Source organism: Myotis yumanensis, unplaced genomic scaffold, assembly GCF_028538775.1.
Source record: "Myotis yumanensis isolate MYYU_CA2020_CCGP unplaced genomic scaffold, mMyoYum1.0.hap1 SCAF_6, whole genome shotgun sequence".
Lineage (NCBI taxonomy): Eukaryota > Metazoa > Chordata > Mammalia > Chiroptera > Vespertilionidae > Myotis > Myotis yumanensis.
The window spans coordinates 40,941,897-40,960,469 of NW_027223757.1; positions in this window are offsets into that span (position 1 = coordinate 40,941,897).

Here is an 18,573-nt window from a genome sequence, read left to right on the forward strand (position 1 = left end):
AGCATGAGAAATCAATATCCTAGAAATTCTTGGGAAGTCCATAAATCCCAAGTTATTCTATATTTTTATTATACTTTGTGTATTTCTAAATATGAGTGAGCATAATAATAAATAATGAACATTTTTTTTCTATAATAAGGTTCTATGAAAAGTTTCAGAGATTTTTCTGTTAAAAGTGATATAATGATAACTATGAACAAATATATTGTGGCAAGATTATATATTTCCTGGAGAAATAGCTTTACCTGATTGATACATTTGATAACAGAAAGCATTAAAAATACCACAAATATTTAATATTTAAAAATTATCATTTTAAAATTAATTCTGAAAATACACAAAGCATTAATTAACCTATCTGATCATCATGCTCTCTGTTTTGTGACAAATAATGCAGTTGTAAAAAAATGTTCTTTCATTTTGTGTTGGCATTGCTTGGATTGTTGAAAGTGTTTCCAAAAGCATCTTCAAGTTGGTTGTTAGGATACATGTTTCTTTACATAAGCTATTGCCTTATTAGTAATGAAAATATTTTATCTGCTTTGCCTTGATTTTTGTGTTGCTTTGAAATCAAATTGCTTTTTGTACTTTAGATTTTAGATGAGTTTCTGATTTAATGTTGGAGTGTTCTACAACATATGTATCTTCTCTTTGCATTTCTTCTGTTAACATATTTTTGAAAAACTTTAGCCTATAGGGAATATTCAAACAATGGAAAATGCCAGCGGACATTATTTGAGTGTCATTGGAATAACATAACATTTACTAGTAGATCTCCCAGCAAGGTTAACAGCTCTATGTTAAACCATGTGTTGAAATTGCCAATTTAAGGATTTATTTTACTTTCAAAACTTTTATAACTCCATTCACAAAATTTTAAAAAGTACACTATCTGTATGAATGAATTAATATTTATTTTATTGCAAAAATTACTCAAATATCTAAGTGGGAAGGGAATTTGAGTCTTATTTAAGCGATTTTATTTTGGGGTCTCTTTGTTACAGCGACCTTCCCTTTAATTATTTCAGAAATATTCTTAATGGTTTATATCCAGGACTATATGGATACCTCCCTTATAGCTATTTCAGAAATTATATAGTCTTCTTATAATTTTGAATGAAATACATTTTAGAGAGGATCTAGTTCAACTCCTCTCATATTGTATGTAAGATATTGAGTCCTAGAAATAGGGAATGTGCTCAAAGACACTTGAAATTTTTTCAGATTAATAACACATAGTTAATATGGAAAACAGTTGTGTCTGTATAAGTTAGTACATAGAAATATACAAAATGTCTTCAAGTATGAAGGATAAAACTGTAATTTCTTTGTAATATTTATATTGGTACAGATTATATATGTTCTTTTTACCATTATAATCAGTCTTTATTATTTAATCTTGGCTCGGTGTCTAGACATCCTCATGTAGAATAGAATGAGGGACGTAAAAGTGAACTAAACTATACGCTAACCATTTTACATGTTATTTTACTTATTTAGTCACCACAAAGACCCATTTTATAGATGAGAAACTTTATCTTTGAGTGGTTAAGAAATTATCCTTAGGTTGCACAATATATGGCAGAGCTGTGATATTTTGATAAATGAGTAAAAATGTGTAGTTAGTAAACTTTGAGAATGAATTGACATAATTTTAAAAAATTACCAGGTAATTTTCCATGATATTCTCTTGTTATTATAATGTCTGATATTAGTACATATGGCAATCCCTTAACTCACTGCAAAGGTACTGAACAAGATCACAAATTAGAAAATGAGGTCTTGATATTGCTTGATATTGTAAATTCTTTATTGTCTTTCACCTTTGGATCCTATGAATTTTTAAAGTACACAGTTAGTAAAGAAATAAAAAAAATATTTTATGCAACCAAAATTCAATGTAGTTTAGATGGAAATGGGAAATAGAGCTATGAGGAACTACAACTGAATTTTAAATGAATATGAGACTATCATAAAACAATATTGATGTTTTGAATCTCAAGCTCCATATTAAGGTCATAGTAATGGCTTAGTGTTTTATGAGTCTGTGTGGCATTAGCGACATCATCTCTTTAATCTTAACTTTACCTCAAGCAAAAATAAGTCTTAATATTGTAAACTCTATGGTAACATAACTGCCTTGTTCAATATGGATTATTTTTTTCCCTAAGTGTCACTGATATTTTACAGTGGCAAAGAGAGAGAGAGAGAGAGAAAGAGAGAGAGAGAGAGAGAGAGAGAGAGAGAGAGAGAGAGAAAAGAAGAAGAAGAAGGAGGAGGAGGAGGAGGAGGAGGAGGAGGAGGAGGGGGAGAAATACCAGTTTCTTTTGTTGGTAAAGTGGCAAATATTTCTGCTCTTGAAAAATAACTTATGGATAATATCTTTCCTATTTTTGTTTCTGCATTCAATTATTTAGCAGTTATGGTGCATTAACAAGTCAGGCTACATGTTTAAAAACATTCCTGCACGTTTAGGTCACCTAATTGATAGATTGCTGACTAGTGTTTGGCTGTTACATTTCTACATTTTAAAAAGTAAGTTTAGCATCAAGTAGGTACAAGGTACAGACCAGAAAAAGGCATACCATTTTGGGAGAAAGTCAAGGTTGAAAGAAAATGAAGAGCATCTTGAGGTCGTGGTTCACTGGAAGACATTAAGGAGCTGGTTCCTCTGAAACTCTGCAAGAAATGTCTCAGAGTGAAAAATAAAAGTAGTAGTCCTTTTAGCTGTATGAAGAAAAGCAAATGTTAGACCAGTAGAATTTATTAATAGGATGGGCTCTTGATTTCTAGTTAGAATCATTATTTCATTTGGCTCTTGATCTGAATCACGTGGTTTATAATTAAAAATATGTGTGAAAACTTTCTAAACAAGAAATTATATCTTTGTAGGAAAAATTCAACCATATGAATTCTGAATTTTATCACTAGTTCTTCTCTGTACATGCCTGAAGAAACGCCATGCTTTGGGACTAAGCTTTTGAGAACACATAATTCCTTGATTGACAACTACTGAGATTGCAGACATAGGTGGGATTCTTTTTCCAATTATGTAGGAGACTTCTCTGTTTTGTGAAAAGCTGTACTTATAAAGGAAAGACATTTCTAATCTTACTATCTTAATTGTCAAATTCATTTGTCCTAATGAGGAAAAGATTAATTTCATTAGATTTTAATTAGAATATGAAGATTTTAGATTTTAAGTTTTTGTTTGTAGTGTATGGAGTAACAATGTTCTTTCTTTAAAATTTAAACTCAGGGAAATAAGATTAATATTTTAATATTAAACTGGTAAAATCCACAAAATATGAAAATAATTAGTTGCCTATGATAATAAACTAACAGGTCTGATACTTGTGACTGAAGAGTTTAGAAACACCTCAGGAGCCATATAATAACATGGAAAATGTCAGAGAGGCAAGCCTTGGGGAAAATGGTTATAATTCAGTATTATATAGGTAATCATTCATGCTGCACACTTTCTGGAGGATGGCTCTGTGAGCAAATATGGGTTGGGAGAGGAACGTCAGCAAAGCTCATGGAAAAGGGAGGTCCCAAGAGCCAGAAATTGGCAGTGTCTGTTCAGCACTGTTCTAAAGAGGGATAGAGAACAGGGTGGGTATACACACAAGAGAGGTGCTCTGTTGTGAGTGTTTGGTCATTTCTAAAGCCTTACAGTGGCCATATGTCTTTTGAGATTAGCCATCTTCTTTTGTTCTGTCTGTCAGAGTCCCGACAGAAAAGAGATAGCACACTTAAATCCAAATGATCCAGTGACACTCGCTGTATTTTCTAAGAGGCTACATAAAGGTATGAGTATGAAGAATGTCAGGGATTGAATCGAAAGTGATAGAGCAAGTGGCCAGAATTGGCAGTGAAATTTTCATCATCTGTAGGCATGAAGCATGGAGACGAGGAAGAGGTTAAAAGAACATGGACCGAGAGAGTTATGTGGATAATGCTGTCTTGAGAGATGCAGTGACCTTGTGGTTGAGGGCCCTAGCCAGACAGAGGCAACCTCCAGGGAGGGAGCAAGGGAATAAATACATTAATCTCATTCTCCTCCCTTCCTCTGATTTCCTGCAAGGGCTTCCCAACCAGAAGAATGAAAGTCTAGGATCAATTGATACATGATATAGAGGTCAGCTCAGATCAGAAGGGGAAAGTGGAAAATATTTAGCAGAATCACAGTACAGATGCTCCTCGACTTACGATGGGGTTACATCCTGATAAATCCCTCATAAATTGAAAACATTGTAAAATGAAAATGCATTGAATCTACCGAACGTCATAGTTTAGCCAACTTATCTTAAATGTGTTCAGGACACTTACATTAGCCCACAGTTTGGCAAAATCATCTAACACAGTGAATACACTGTAGAGTACAGTTTGTTTACCCTGGTGATGGGGTGGCTGACTGGGAGCTGTGGCTCACTGCTGCTGCCCAGCATCAGGATACAGTATTGTACTGCATGTCACTATCCCAGGAAAAGATCAAAATTCAAAATATGATTTCTAGTGAATGTGTATATCTTTCATATCACTGTAAAGTGGAAAAACTGTAAGTCCAACCATAGTTAAGTCAGAGATTGTTTAGCACACACACGCACTTTGCTAATTGTTTTCTCCCCCATTTACTGATACCAGCAACAGTAATGAGTGGAGGACATGAGTATTTTGGTCAATAGAAAGAACTGTCTCCTTTGAAGACTAGGTGGTAGAATTTAACTTACGAGTTTGAGACCTGTGAGTCATTGGATGAATCCTCTCAGTTCTGTACATTTGATAAAGCTGAGGTCAGTCAGATCACAGGAAATATATTAAGGCTTCTGCTCTCTCTGTGGAGACTGGTTATTGGGTCTTCTCTTGTGAACACTCAAATCTTAACACGGACCTCTTCAGCTTGGTAGAACACTTGCTTCATATTTCTCCTTAAAACATTTCACACTGAATATAGTTCTGTTGTGGAATTTTTAGTATTCTTTGATCTAGATGGTTAATAAAGCAAGTGCAAAAAAGATAATAAATGATATATCTTTGAACCATAGTTTCCTGAATCCATAAAACATGAAATAGCTTCATAGATTTTCCAATGTTCCTATGAAAATTCACAATATGAACTGACTTTTATTGCATGTTCTAAATGAGAAATTGAATAAAGAGCCCATTTCTTCATAAAAATGCTTTTATAACCTTGTATGCTGTTTTAATGACATCATTGTATATTAAAGATTCAGAAGTCCCTCAGTGCTCTGAAACCAAAGTATTCATTTCAAAGTGTTATTTTTAATATTGAATTTGGTTCAAGTAAAATATTTCCTTGGGAGACAAATTGTTTTTCCATGTTTTACAAGTTTATCTGGTAGATTTTCAAAAGAATTTGCCACTCTGACTTTATCTGCAAAAATGAAGTAAAATTTTTTAGAATTTGAATCTTAATTTCAAGCTTCATAATTATTAGATACAATACATGGAAAATACAGAAAGGAGTCCATGCATTCATTTAATATTTATTGGTCACTTACCATGTGCACCGTACTGGGGATGCAGAGATGGAAACAATAATCTATGCCCTCCTACAGCTTAGAGTCAAGAAAAGAGAGAGACAGATGAAGAGGCACCTGTGCATACTATGATCAGAGGTCTGAGAAATGTGACCAGAGGAATCTACTTTTGAACTTCAGTGACATGAACACTAGAATTTTAATTTTAATTTTTGTTAATCCTTACCTGAGAATATTTTTCCATTGATTTTTAGAGAGAGTGGAAGGGAGGGGGAGAGACACACAGAGAGAAACATTGACGTGAAAGAGACACATTCATTGGTTGCCTCCCTACTTGCCCTGACTAGGGCCAGAGCTTGCAACCTAGGTACATGCTCTTGACCAGAATCAAACCTTGGGACCATTCAGTCTGCAGGCTGATGCTCTATCCACTGAGCCAAACCCGCTAGGGCAAGATTATTATTTTGTTGTTGTTGTTATAATCACCCAGTTTCCTGAGGCTCTGCTCATATTTTTTTCCAGTATATTTTCTCTCTGTTGTTCAGAATGGGTAATTTTTACTGTTCCATCTTAAAGTTCACTGATTCTTTTTTCTGTCATCTCTGTTCTGCTGCTGAACCCATCTATTGAGCTTTAAAATTTTGATTACTGTAATTTTCAGTTCTAAAATTTCTATTGGGTTCTTCTTTACATATCCTATTTCTTTGTTGGAAATATTTCTTTCTTTGCTGAGAATTTCAATTTTTCCATTTGTTTCAAGAGTGTTTGTAGTTTTTCATTGAGACAACTTTTTTATGGTGACCTTAAAATCCTTGTGAAAAAATTCCAACATCTTGCCTTTTAAGTTTGGGCATCTGTTGATTGCCGTTCAAGTTGAGGTTTGCCTAGTTCTTGGTATGATGAGTGATTTCTTATTGTATTCTGAACATTTGGGATATTGTATTATGACAATCTGGATCTTAAGTTTTGTATTTTAGAAGGCCTCCTCTGACATCCTATTAGCAGGGGAAGGAGTTACTGCTACATTACAGTCAGGTGAGGTGGAAGTTCAGGCTCCCCACTTGTTTTTCCTTGACACCCTGGGTGGGGGAAAGAATTAGGATTTCTCATTTACCGTCATGTGAGTGCGGGAGTTCAGGTTCCACAACAGGCCAACATGGACATAACCGTGCTTGTAGGAGGGGTGCCTTTTTACCTCTTTCCACTTCGACTCCACTGACACTGTGAGGTGAGGCCTCATTGCTGCTGGAGAGTTGCCTCCTTACCAGTAGTTGGGGATAGAGTCTAGGCTCCCCATGTGGCCTCCAGTGACAACACAGGGAGGGATCTTTCTGCTGCTCCGTGGGGATGAAAGTCCTAACTCCCTCCTCAGCCTTCTCTGACTCCACCATGGTGGGGTGTTGGGCATCATTACAGCCTGGTAAGGGTGGAAAGAGAGGCTGTCCACTTTGTGTTGCTAACAGGGGATGGGTGAGGTGACTGTTTTTTCCAAGCTCTGTGACTGGAGTAGGGCTGTCATCTAACCCTTTCCTGTCTTGCTAGACTTCACTTTCCTGGTCCTTTGACTGAGGGCAGGTTTTTAGTGAGGACTTTTTCCCCCCCTGTGATTGTTGTTTCTGTCTTTCTGGTTTCTCCAACTCCCAAGTCTGGGATATACGCGGCAAAAGGAAACCCAGGGAACTCAGCACTATGTCATTTCTTGAGTCCCAGAGTCCCTAGCCAATCTGCCTTTTCCTTTCTGTGTTCTTATGTTTGTTTCACTTACAACAACCAAGTTTTTTGGCTGTTCTTTTTTGTTTCACTTACAACAACCACGTTTTTTGGAGGAATAAAGAGGAGTGCCTGATGACATTATTTTAACTCGTAGATTTAACAATGCCTGAAGATAACCTTTGACTTTTCAGTTACAACCGACAGTAAATCCCCCTTTAATTTGTTAAATCACCTTGAATGGACCTTCTGTCACTTGGAGTGAGCAGAGAGTCTGGGAGCAAAGACATGGCACGAGACTAGAGCCTTTGTTCACTGGAATGCAGGTCTGTTGGCATCCATCTGGGCTAAACTAGACTTTGGTTTCCTCTAACATGAATTTTTTTAAACAATGTCTCTTTCAACACTGAAGGTTCTGAGAATCTAAGGTACTAGTTACACTTTTGGCTTTCTTCAACCATAAGGTCACTTTCATCTGATTATATTATATGTCAAGTAAATAAGGGTAGTGGGGGAAAGGCACTATTCTAGCAGCTTAGAATTAGGGTCTATGCTTGCTTTTGGCACTAATGACAGGAACAACCTAGGGCAATTCATTTTCTCTCTTTGTGCCTCAGTTTCTATTTCTGTAAATAGAATGAGTGTACTCTAGATAGTTTGTAAAATTTGTCCTAGCTCTCAACATTTCTATGATGCCTACTAATGAGAATGGAAGAAAGTGAGGCAAAACATTTTACACTTGGTTTCTCTGTGACTTAGTGTAAAATACCAGAAAATTAAGGTTGACATTGTTTATTGTAACTTACTTTCACTTGGAATGCAAGAAAAGGTTATTACTGTGTTAATACAATGGAAGGTGACATTTTCCTACAGAGTAACTGTAAGACCACAGTAAAGAAAATAAGTAAACAGGAGATATCTTGGCCATCTAAGGTCTCAATGGCATATGAAGGTTAAGAGCTGTCAAATACATTGCTCTTTGAGTCACAATTTAAAAGAATTATTCCAGTGACAATGTTCATTTAAATAATTTAATGCAAGGAGCAAAATGATCAAGACAGAATGCTGGATAGACATTTCCCTATGCTATAATTATTCATAGCAATGATAGCCTGAAAAATAGAGCTGCAGATTTTCTTTACTTTTGTGTGATTTTTAAAAGGCTTTTCTTTTTTTTGGGAGGGGGCGGGGGCACGCAGTTTTAGATACACAACAAAATTGAGAGGAAGATACAGATATTTCCCTTATACCTCGCCTCACACATGCATAGACTCCCCATTATCAACATCCCCACCAGAGTGGCACTTTTGTTACAATTGATGAACCTACATTGATACATAATAATTACTCTAAGTCTATAGTTTACATTAGGATTCATTCTTGGAGTTGTACATTCTATGTGTTTGGACAAATGTATAAGGGCACGTATCCATCATTATAGTATGCTACAGAATTTTTCCACTGCCCTAAACATACTCTGTGTTTTGCCTTTTCATCCCTTCCTTCCCTCCCTCACCTTACAACCTTGGCAACCAGTTCTCTTTTAGTTATCCCTTTTCCATTCTGTCATGTAGTTGGAATGAACAGTATGTAGCCTTTTAGATTGGCTTCTTATACTTAGTAACATGCATTTAAGTTTCTTTACTGTCTTTTCATGGCTTGATAGTCATTTTTTTTTTAGCACTGAACATTGTTCCATTGTCTAGATGGACCACAGTTTATGTATCCTTTCACCTACTGTAGGGCATCTTGGTTGCTTCTGAGTTTTGGCAATTATGAATACAGCTGCTATGAACATGCATGTACAGCTTTTTGTGTGGATGTAAATTTTCATCTCCTTTGGGTGAATACCAGAGTATGATTGCTGGATTGTATGTAAGAGTATGTTTAGTTTTGTAAGAAACTGCCAAATTGTCTTCCAAAGTGGCTGTACCATTTTGTAATCTGACAAGCAAAGAATGAGAGTTCTTATTGCTCTGCATCCTAACAGCATTTGGTATTGTCAGTGTATGGCTTTTTGCCATTTTAGTAGGTGTGTAGTGGTATCTCATTGTTTTTAATTTGAATTTCCCTTTTGACATGTGATGCGGAGATCTTTTCATCTGCTCATTGCCATTTATATAACTTTTATGATGAGGTATCTGCTAAGATCTTTGGCCCATTTTAAAATTGGGTTTTCTTATTGCTGAGGTCTGAGCATTCTTTGTATACTTTGGATAACAGTCCTTTTTCACATATGTCATTTGCAAATATTTTCTCCCAGTCTGTGGCTTGTCTTCTCATTTTCTTGCTGTGATATTTCTTTGATTGTTCCCCTTGGCATTAATGTGAGTTTTAACTTGCTTAAGTGGCCTTCTTATATGTATTGACTGTGGACTCAGGGGTGGAAGGAAATGTTGGTGAACAGAGTCCCATCCTTTCTGTGTAACTCTTTAGGGCAGAGCATGTTAAGTGTGAACAAGAGAGGTGTTTGCCTGTCCAGAAGGGTCAGCACATAATTCTGCAAGCCAGTATTCAGTCTCAAGTCAGAGAATAATTTTTAGAACTTAGAGGAGGATGAGTTTTATTTTATTTCTTTTTCTCTTACTTTGAAGACAACCAGAAAGGGAGTTATGAAATCCATAGTATTTAATGTGAAGAAAGTAGGCTTACTTTGAATTTGTGGTGAGTTTGAATAGTTATTGTTGCAGTTAAACCATCCTGTCCTACTTTATAAATCAAGTTTGTTTCAGGGAAGGTATTCATTTTTGAGCTAAGGAAATATAAAGCAGAAGCTTTTCCTTACCAAAATAAGCCAGGGCAGTTGTACTGCACCCGGGAAGCTTAGGTTTGTTTTCTCAGACGCTGTTCCTTGTGGTGCTCAATCTGGTTGGCAAGATGTGCATTTCAGGTACAGACATTGTTAAATGAAACACTCAACTGTTCCTTCCCTGCCTTGTTAACAGGCTGTCATTCAACACTGACTGGTGCAAAATTGATTTTAAAAATGGCAATAAAATAACGCTGCTCATTCAAAAGAGTTAACAACAACAAGTTAATTATTTTACATTTTGGCCTTTAAAAATAAAATGGGCTTTTATGGCAATTACTAAATTGAGGAGACATGTAAATGTGATGGCTAATGCAGTGACAATTTATGCTTTAAGTTATTTTCTTACTTATAATTATGGATTTGAGTGACAAGATTGCTAGCTTCACGACTGCCAACATGTTTTAGAAGGAAAGGCACAACAGACTAAGTGCTGCAAAGTGTTCTGAAATGTACGAGGTGCCTTTCAGCTTTATGAGAATGAGTAACTGTAGAATATGGTTTATATTTTTTATTCCTTCTCATAGAAAAGTAGAGGATAGTGTGTGAACAGGAAGTTACTTCGTTGAGAAGAGTTCCAGATGAATCACAACATCCATTTCTTATGTTGTGATAGGGTTCTTCTTTCTTTGGACAACTCTGATGACTCACTGATGCATGGCCCTTGTCTTCCCATTGTCATTACCTCATCTGCAGTGACATGCATGGCTCACAGCATCTCTGTCCACTGCCATTAAGTGTTTACTTCTGTGCACAAGAAACTGAAGCAAGAATGAAGCTGGTGAAGCTAATAGAAGTTTAGAATTAAAAAAAATCTGACTGAAGTTAATAGCATATGTTGAAATCAATGTTCTGAGACCTCAGCAGGGGCATTCAAACTCTCTTTAATTTCAGCATTTTTGAGAGGATTTGAATTTTCTTTTTCAATTTAAATTGACAGTGAAGGAGATACCCAGGTTGTCCAAGATGTTTTGACATCTTTGCTTACTAACTGAGATGTTTATCATCACCTGACATGGTTTCTCAGCATGTCTCTAGGCAATAAATTATGAAAGAGGGATGTACTGTGTAGACTGTATAGATGCTGGAAGGCAGAGGGCACAGAGGCTATTCAAGTGGGGGCAGAAAGTGAGTTTGGGCACAGTTCTAAACAATTTTTTGGTAGGATAAATAAAACAAGGCAACTGACTGTAGAAGAGGGTAGGGTCCTTCCCCTTAACCATAGGAACCACGACCTTGCCAATCTTTGGTGGTTCATTTGTCTCAAGAGGAGAGGATACTTGCCGAAACCGGTTTGGCTCAGTGGATAGAGCGTCGGCCTACGGACTGAGGGGTCCCAGGTTCGATTCCGGTCAAGGGCATGTACCTGGGTTGCGGGCACATCCCCAGTAGGAGATGTGCAGGAGGCAGCTGGTCGATGTTTCTCTCTCATCGATGTTTCTGACTCTCTATCTCTCTCCCTTCCTCTCTGTAAAAAATCAATAAAATATATTTAAAAAAAAAAAAAAGAGGAGAGGATACTCACCTGTCAACAGCTGTGGTGGGCCTAGTCATTTCCTAGAAAGCAGAAGTGAACTAATCCCAAAGCAACCAGGAGTTTTTGGGGGGTCAGAAAATAGGAAAAAAAATGGTGTGATTTGAAAAGGTAGAGAGTTCATTTTGGAATCAAGGGCAGTTGTTCCCCATGAGCCTTATGTGAAAGGAGGAATAAAAGCATGAGCATCTGCCAGTAGTTGAATAAATTTTTAGGCTGGATTATTTCATTACTTTTGGGCCTCTCTATGTGCTCTATTCTCTTACTGATGGGTGCATGTGTTGTATAATATTTTCTACTAGTGATATCTCAGTATAACAATGTACAAGAGACCTTATCCAGCATCTGTGGTATGACCAGGAATGCTGGATATGATGACCTGGCAATGTCCCAGGAATTTCTTGGAGAGGATTTAGGAATTGAGTCTTTTGTATGGATTTATTGCATATATGTATGTATATATTAATTGTATTTAAAATCAGAGTCTGTTTTCTTTCAGTAACTTCATCTCAAACATGACAAGTAACAAAATTATCCTTTTATTATTTAACAAGATTATCCTTTTATTTTCTTTCTTTTTGGGGAAAAATTAAATGTGTAACTTAACAATCAAAACTTTTCTTTGAGAAGCTTTGCAAATATATTTCGTCCTATGCTTACAACTATGGAAGAGTATAAATTGCCACACTGTATTAATATGAAGCGATAGGTCAGGCCCAAACATGCCAGGATGACTCCATTGAAGAAAGAGCTTGGCCATACAGGAACTGCCTGCTTGTTCCTTGAGAACTGTTTGAGCCATTTCACCATTACCAGATTTGGAAACTGGACTTTTAGACAGCCGGGGCATGGAATAGCAGAATGTGTATCCCCCTTTCCTTTTTATTCTTGTGGATTGACTTTTTCTTAGAATATATTTTTTATGGATTTCAGAGAGGAAGGCAGAAGGAGAGAGAGATAGAAGCATCAATGATGAGAGAGAATCATTGATTGGCTGCCTCTTGCATGCCCCCTCTTGGGGATTGAGCCTGCAACCTGGGCATGTGCCCTGATGGGGAATTGAACCTTGACCTCCTGGTTCATAGGTCAATGCTCAATCACTGGGCCACATCAGCTGGATTGGATTGACTTTTGATCCCCTCCACATATTATTTATTCCTCTCTGGGGATGAAGTAAAGAGAAAATAATGAAAGTGAAAATGCATATTGGTTTATTAGACTAAAATAGGGTTTTAATTTTTTTTCAAGATTTACCTGTATTTTATTTTACTTATTTTTTAAATCTTTATTGTTGAAAGTATTACATATGTCCCCTTTCTTCCCCATTGACCTCTTATAGCCTGCCCCCACGTTTTTTAAACAACATAGCTTATAATGTATCCAGATATTCTTTAGTCTCAAGTAGTAGATAATGAAGTTCTAAAAGTATATAGTTGGGCTTGAATTAAGAGATTATTCCCCTAGTAAAATATAAAAATACATTTCATTAAATTACATTAAGGCTTCCATTTTCCAATGTGAAATGGGTGAGAAGAAAACACTGAAAACATCAGATTTTCAGAATTTAATTATTTTGCAGTTGTTATTAATCATTATCTCGTGTTTTTTCTTCATCTATTTTTATATCCTGTAGGATAAAGTTATATTTAAATTTGTATTATTTAATCAAAACATCTGATCTGTATCCTTATTTTAATGGTTTGATGCAGAAACAGAAACAAACAAGCTTTTAGAATGTTCTGCTCAATTCATTCAAGGGACTTGAATGCCTTTTGTAACTTAGGCACCAACCTTGGAGAATTAAAAAGATGTGTGGGACTGGCCTCCAGATTTGGTGAGGGAAGAATATACTCAGACCTCAGATGCTAGTTAATGGCTCATTCATGCATCACTGTTCATTTCTGTTTGTAGATATAATCATTAACTAGAACAATTACTTTGGCCTTGATTGTAGGTTTCATTATTGGTGAAATTGAAATAATCTTAAATTTTCAAACTTAATTGCTATATCTTCTATGGCATACCCATGTTATAGCTCATATCAGATATCCTTCTAAGTGGACTGTGATGTATTCGAGGTAGAGTCATTCTTCATTTATCCATAAGCCTAGACTGCCTAGTCCATAGCCTGACATTTGATAGATGTTCACTAAATATTTGCTGAATGATTGAAGCTGTTGTTGGAGAAAACCATTTTAAAAAATAAACAATTAGTCTTAACAGTATAAGTCTAAATCAAATCCAATTTACAAACTTATTAATTGTGTTTTCCTGATTAGATATTAGCTGACATATATATCTCTATTGTGAACAACCTGTAATCATTGTGCAGTTTTTAATAATTGAGAAGACTGTTTTCCCCCTAACTCTGAGTAGGTTTTGGCAAGTATATTGCATTAAATATTAGAAATGTATTTCTTCTTTAAAAATTAATTTATGGCATCATAATTTTCACCTTTGTTTCTAATAGGCAACCAAAGGTTACCACCAGAGTTAAAAAGGAAGCTACTCTTTTAAAACCTTTCGAGTATTTCTAATACTCACCCTCTTCCATTCATGTATTTAAATCTGCAAAATGTGCCTTTTGCCCCCGTGTACTAAATTATGTTACCGAATAGGTTTTTAATATACTGCAATGATATTTTTTTATGATGGAGCATATTACCTGTAAATAAAGCTAGCACATTGTTATCTGAATAATTTTCATTTAACTAAATCTGACCTTACTCTCTTGAGAGGAAAACTGAGATTGAAATTTTTTCACAAACCCTCCTGGAGTTTCTTTGATTTTTTTTACTTCTGAATAACATTACCAATATAAAATTTTATAGTTGTGCTTTCTAGGTTGACATTTTTAATATGTTAAAGACCTAAACTCTTATTTCTTCATAATATTGATGTGTATTTGCATAACTACGGGATTTTTTTGGTAGCCAGCATTTACTGAATCATTATTATACGCTAAGTGCTGAGCCAAGTACATGGATTAGCCCATCATGCCGACATTAATGCGGAGAAATAAGTGCTATCATTATTCTTACTCTACAGATGATGGAACTGAAGCTTAGGGAGCTTATGTTTTTGCCCAGTTAACATAGCTACAGAGGAGCAGATCTCGGACCTAACCCCTGTGCACCTAAATCTAGAGCCTGACGTCTTAATCCCCATGATGTACTGTGAATGAATTCTGATACTAGTTACTTACTATGTAAGTACAGAAGAGGATTCTAATGTCTTAACATAAGATTATAAGGATGATTAGAATTCTTATATTGAGCTAAAAAATGAGGGTGTGCTATTGTTTTGATTATTTGGGTCAATTTTTACTTTATTCTTATTTACATTTGTATAGGCCCTTTTTGTCTGGAAATATAGTGTTTTTGGAAAATATTGAGCAAAGAACCTTGGCTGTTGTATCAGATGAAATGATTTCAACTGCAGATAGACTTGTTATAACAAAATGGTTTAAAGAATACTAAAATCTTTATTATACACTAGAGGCCTAATGCACAAAATTTGTGCACTTGGGGGGGTGTCCCTCAGCCCAGCCTGCGCCCTCTCATAGCCTGGTAGCCCTCAGGGGATGTCTGATTGCTGGCTTAGGCCCAGGCACGGGGAGCAGGCCTAAGCTGGCAGTTGGACATCCTTAGTGCTGCCATGGAGGCAGGAGAGGCTCCCGCCACTCCTGCTGTGCTTGCCAGTTGTGAGCCCGGCTTCTGGCTGAGCGGCACTCCCCCTGGGGAGCACACTGACCACCAGGTGGCAGCTTCTGCATTGAGTATCTGTCCCCTGGTGGTCAGTGCACATAATAGCAACCGGTCCCTCTGCCATTTGGTCGATTTGCATATTAGCCTTTTATTATATAGGATAAGTAGAAGCTCCAAAGTAAAGTGGTTCCAAGGTCAGATAACTGAACAGCTTAATATCATCAAGAATCCAAATTTTCCTATTTCTTGTCCTGTTCTCCTCAGTATGTTGATACTTATTCTCAGACCTGACCCTCACTGTGTCAAGGTGGCTGCGGCAGCTTCTAGCATCACTACAAATTCCAGAGCAGAAAGAATTATTTTCTCTGATATGCCTCATTTTTAAAGTAAGGAAAAAAGTTTCCCGGGAGTCCCTTCATATTACTTTTGCTAGATTTGTATCATAAGACCATTTTAAAGTCAGTCACTAGCAATGAGAAAGGAATTATGATGACTGCTTTATATTAATTATGCCTTACTCTTTCTCATAATCACCCCCCAGGAATGAAAGAACTCTAGGCGCATGATCATCAAAAAATGAACAAAATCTGGGTTCTTCACAAAGAACTCCATATGACTGTGTGTGTGTGTGTGTGTGTGTGTGTGTGTGTGTGTGTATGCGCATGTGAGCATGCATTGGGGTCCAGGATGTGTATGACTATTGGGTAGCAACAAGTAATGCCTGAAATCATTTTCTCTCAGCATGAAGAATCAAGTGACAATTTTATTCTAAGAGATGATTGTCACATATACTGAAGTCTAATACCTAGTCTGGGGCAACCAAGTTAATATGGTTGTAAAGTTCTAAATAGCTATTAGTGGCAGTTTGGTTACAATGAGAACCAGAATAAGGATGATCAAAGTTTCTATTATCAGCAGTTGACAGGGCCTGACACATTTTCAACAACGCCCTTTGTTTTCATTTTCATTCCTGACAAGTAGCTTGTCATTGGCGTCTCTACAGATGATCTTCTGGACACATCTGGAAGTCACGGGGAAAATGATGAGTGGAAGTCTGTCATTCCCCTCTCCATTCATGAAATTAGTGAGTTACTAATAGTTTACCCAGTTTAGCTTATTAGTTTGTGAGTTTTGGAATCTTTGCAAGTTGTATTTACTGTTACTACGACTATTGAAAGGTTGATGTGATAGTTTGAAAACCTCAAGAAAAATCAGGCAGTGTGGAGAGGGTTTTAGTGAGATGTTTTTTTATCCAATGGATACCTGGTATTAAACTTTGCAGATAATACTATCTGTTGCATGCAGAAAGGAATATCGAATAAGAAAAAAGGTATTTGCTTCAGAAAACTTATTGCCTATTATAATCAATTATTTTTGCGAACAAACTTTGAGAATTAATGCACGGTGATGTACTTAGGTTCTTTTATCCCAGTCACTACAGGGTACTCTGATAGACTTTTAAACATGCTTCTGATTTAAATTATGTATTAATTGGTTCAGGCACCAAGTCCAAAGGCCTGGCACTAATGATAAAACTAGGCAAGCAGTCTGATTAATGAAAGGAACTGGGATGAATTTGCTACAGGAGCTGAAGCACTTTGTCTAGAAGCACTAACCATAGTAATTTATCGTAGGAACTTCTTTCATGGCCCTGAATCAGGGCTGCCATTTTTTCTGTAAGAATGTATTGACTCACATGTATAAAAAGATTTCCCAGGGAAAAGATGTTTATTTTAAAATGGAATAAAAGGTATTATACTATTTCTATTAAAATGAAGAATGGGTAAAATAAGGTCAGGGTGCCCAATGATAAATGTGTTCATCTTTGAAAATGTTGTTCTGATTAGAAAAATAGATGTTGCATTGGGTTACTGTTACATACGATACTAAAATATTAGGAAACATTCTGTTATTTTTGTAACTACACCAAGTCCTTCTTATTCTTATATTGTGAACAAGATCATGAAGAGGATGAAGAAACCTGAAGATGTTTTAAAAAGCTCTAGGACAGAACTGGAAAGAAAAGATGCATGTTAAGGTTGTTCTTGGTCTGATTGTGTAGATAAATATAGTTTGTGATGTAAATACTTTAAATATATCTTCCTGGCTCCTCAAAATTGCTTGTTAGTTTCTTTCTCTTTCAGATCTGCTTTAGAGACATACTTCAGCTATGTCTATAACATAATATGTTATAGTTTTGTTTGTAACATAAAAATTTCCAGTTTATTTCACATCTTGGATCAAGTAGAGGAGTTGGGCAAGAAACAGGCAGATGGCTTGTCTGGTTGCAGCTGCTCTAGCAATGGGGTTGGAGTCTCCTGGGCCCCTCTCACTCTGCATGTGGTCTTTCTTCTCCAATCTCCTTTACATTCATTCTCTCCTTTCCCTTCCCCTTTCCTTCCTCTCCTCTCTGTGTTCTCTCTCTCTCTCTCTCTCTCTCTCTCTCTCTCTCTCTCTCTAACATTTACTGAATGTTGAAAGTTCTTGTTCTGTTTTCTTGACACCCAGTAGCATTAAGCCCCCCCAGGGCTTTGCCATCACTGGAGATAATCCCTTCCAGATGGTACTGTTAGGTTGCATTTAGCTGCCAGTCTCCCTCATTCCTATGCAATGAAATCTAAATAGCTATTTTCTAAACAGTTCCTCTCCTTATGACCTCATTTAACCGTAAGTACCTCCTGAAAGGTCTGTCTTCAAATATAGGGGGAAACCCACTCTAGGTCTTTCTTTGCAGAAATTCTCTTTAAGTGGAATGTGAAATCTTAAAGGCATGAATTAGAAGTTAAGAAAAAATGGGTTAGCTAAGATGTTTTGCATTAGCAATAACAAAAATTTGGTGGTGGTGCTGGTGCAGCTATTGGTGGTAGGGGTGGGAAAGTAAAAGGGATGAAGACAGATGAAGGGGAAATAATAGCCAAACAACTGAAAATATGGCCAGATGGGCTTTAATAATAGGTGCATCTGATATTCTCTTTGACAAATTTTTATTGCTTTGCTATGATATCAATCTACCAGCAGAAAATCAAGGTTATTCCAGATAATTTTTGAGTGACATATTTATTAAATATCTATTTGAGGAACATTTACAGCATACTTAGTGGTGCTGACGGTCATCAGTGCTTTGATGAACCATAACACAGGGGACACTTGTAGCACAGAGCTCAATTAGTCTGAATGTATTAAAGGATGCGTATGAATTTAATAACCACTGTAGGAGGGAAAGATGTTCTTGCCAAGGCATGGCAGTGAGAGAAAGAATTGTATATTGTAGGTGGCATCATAAAGCAGGAGGGTGGGGTGTGCTGAATA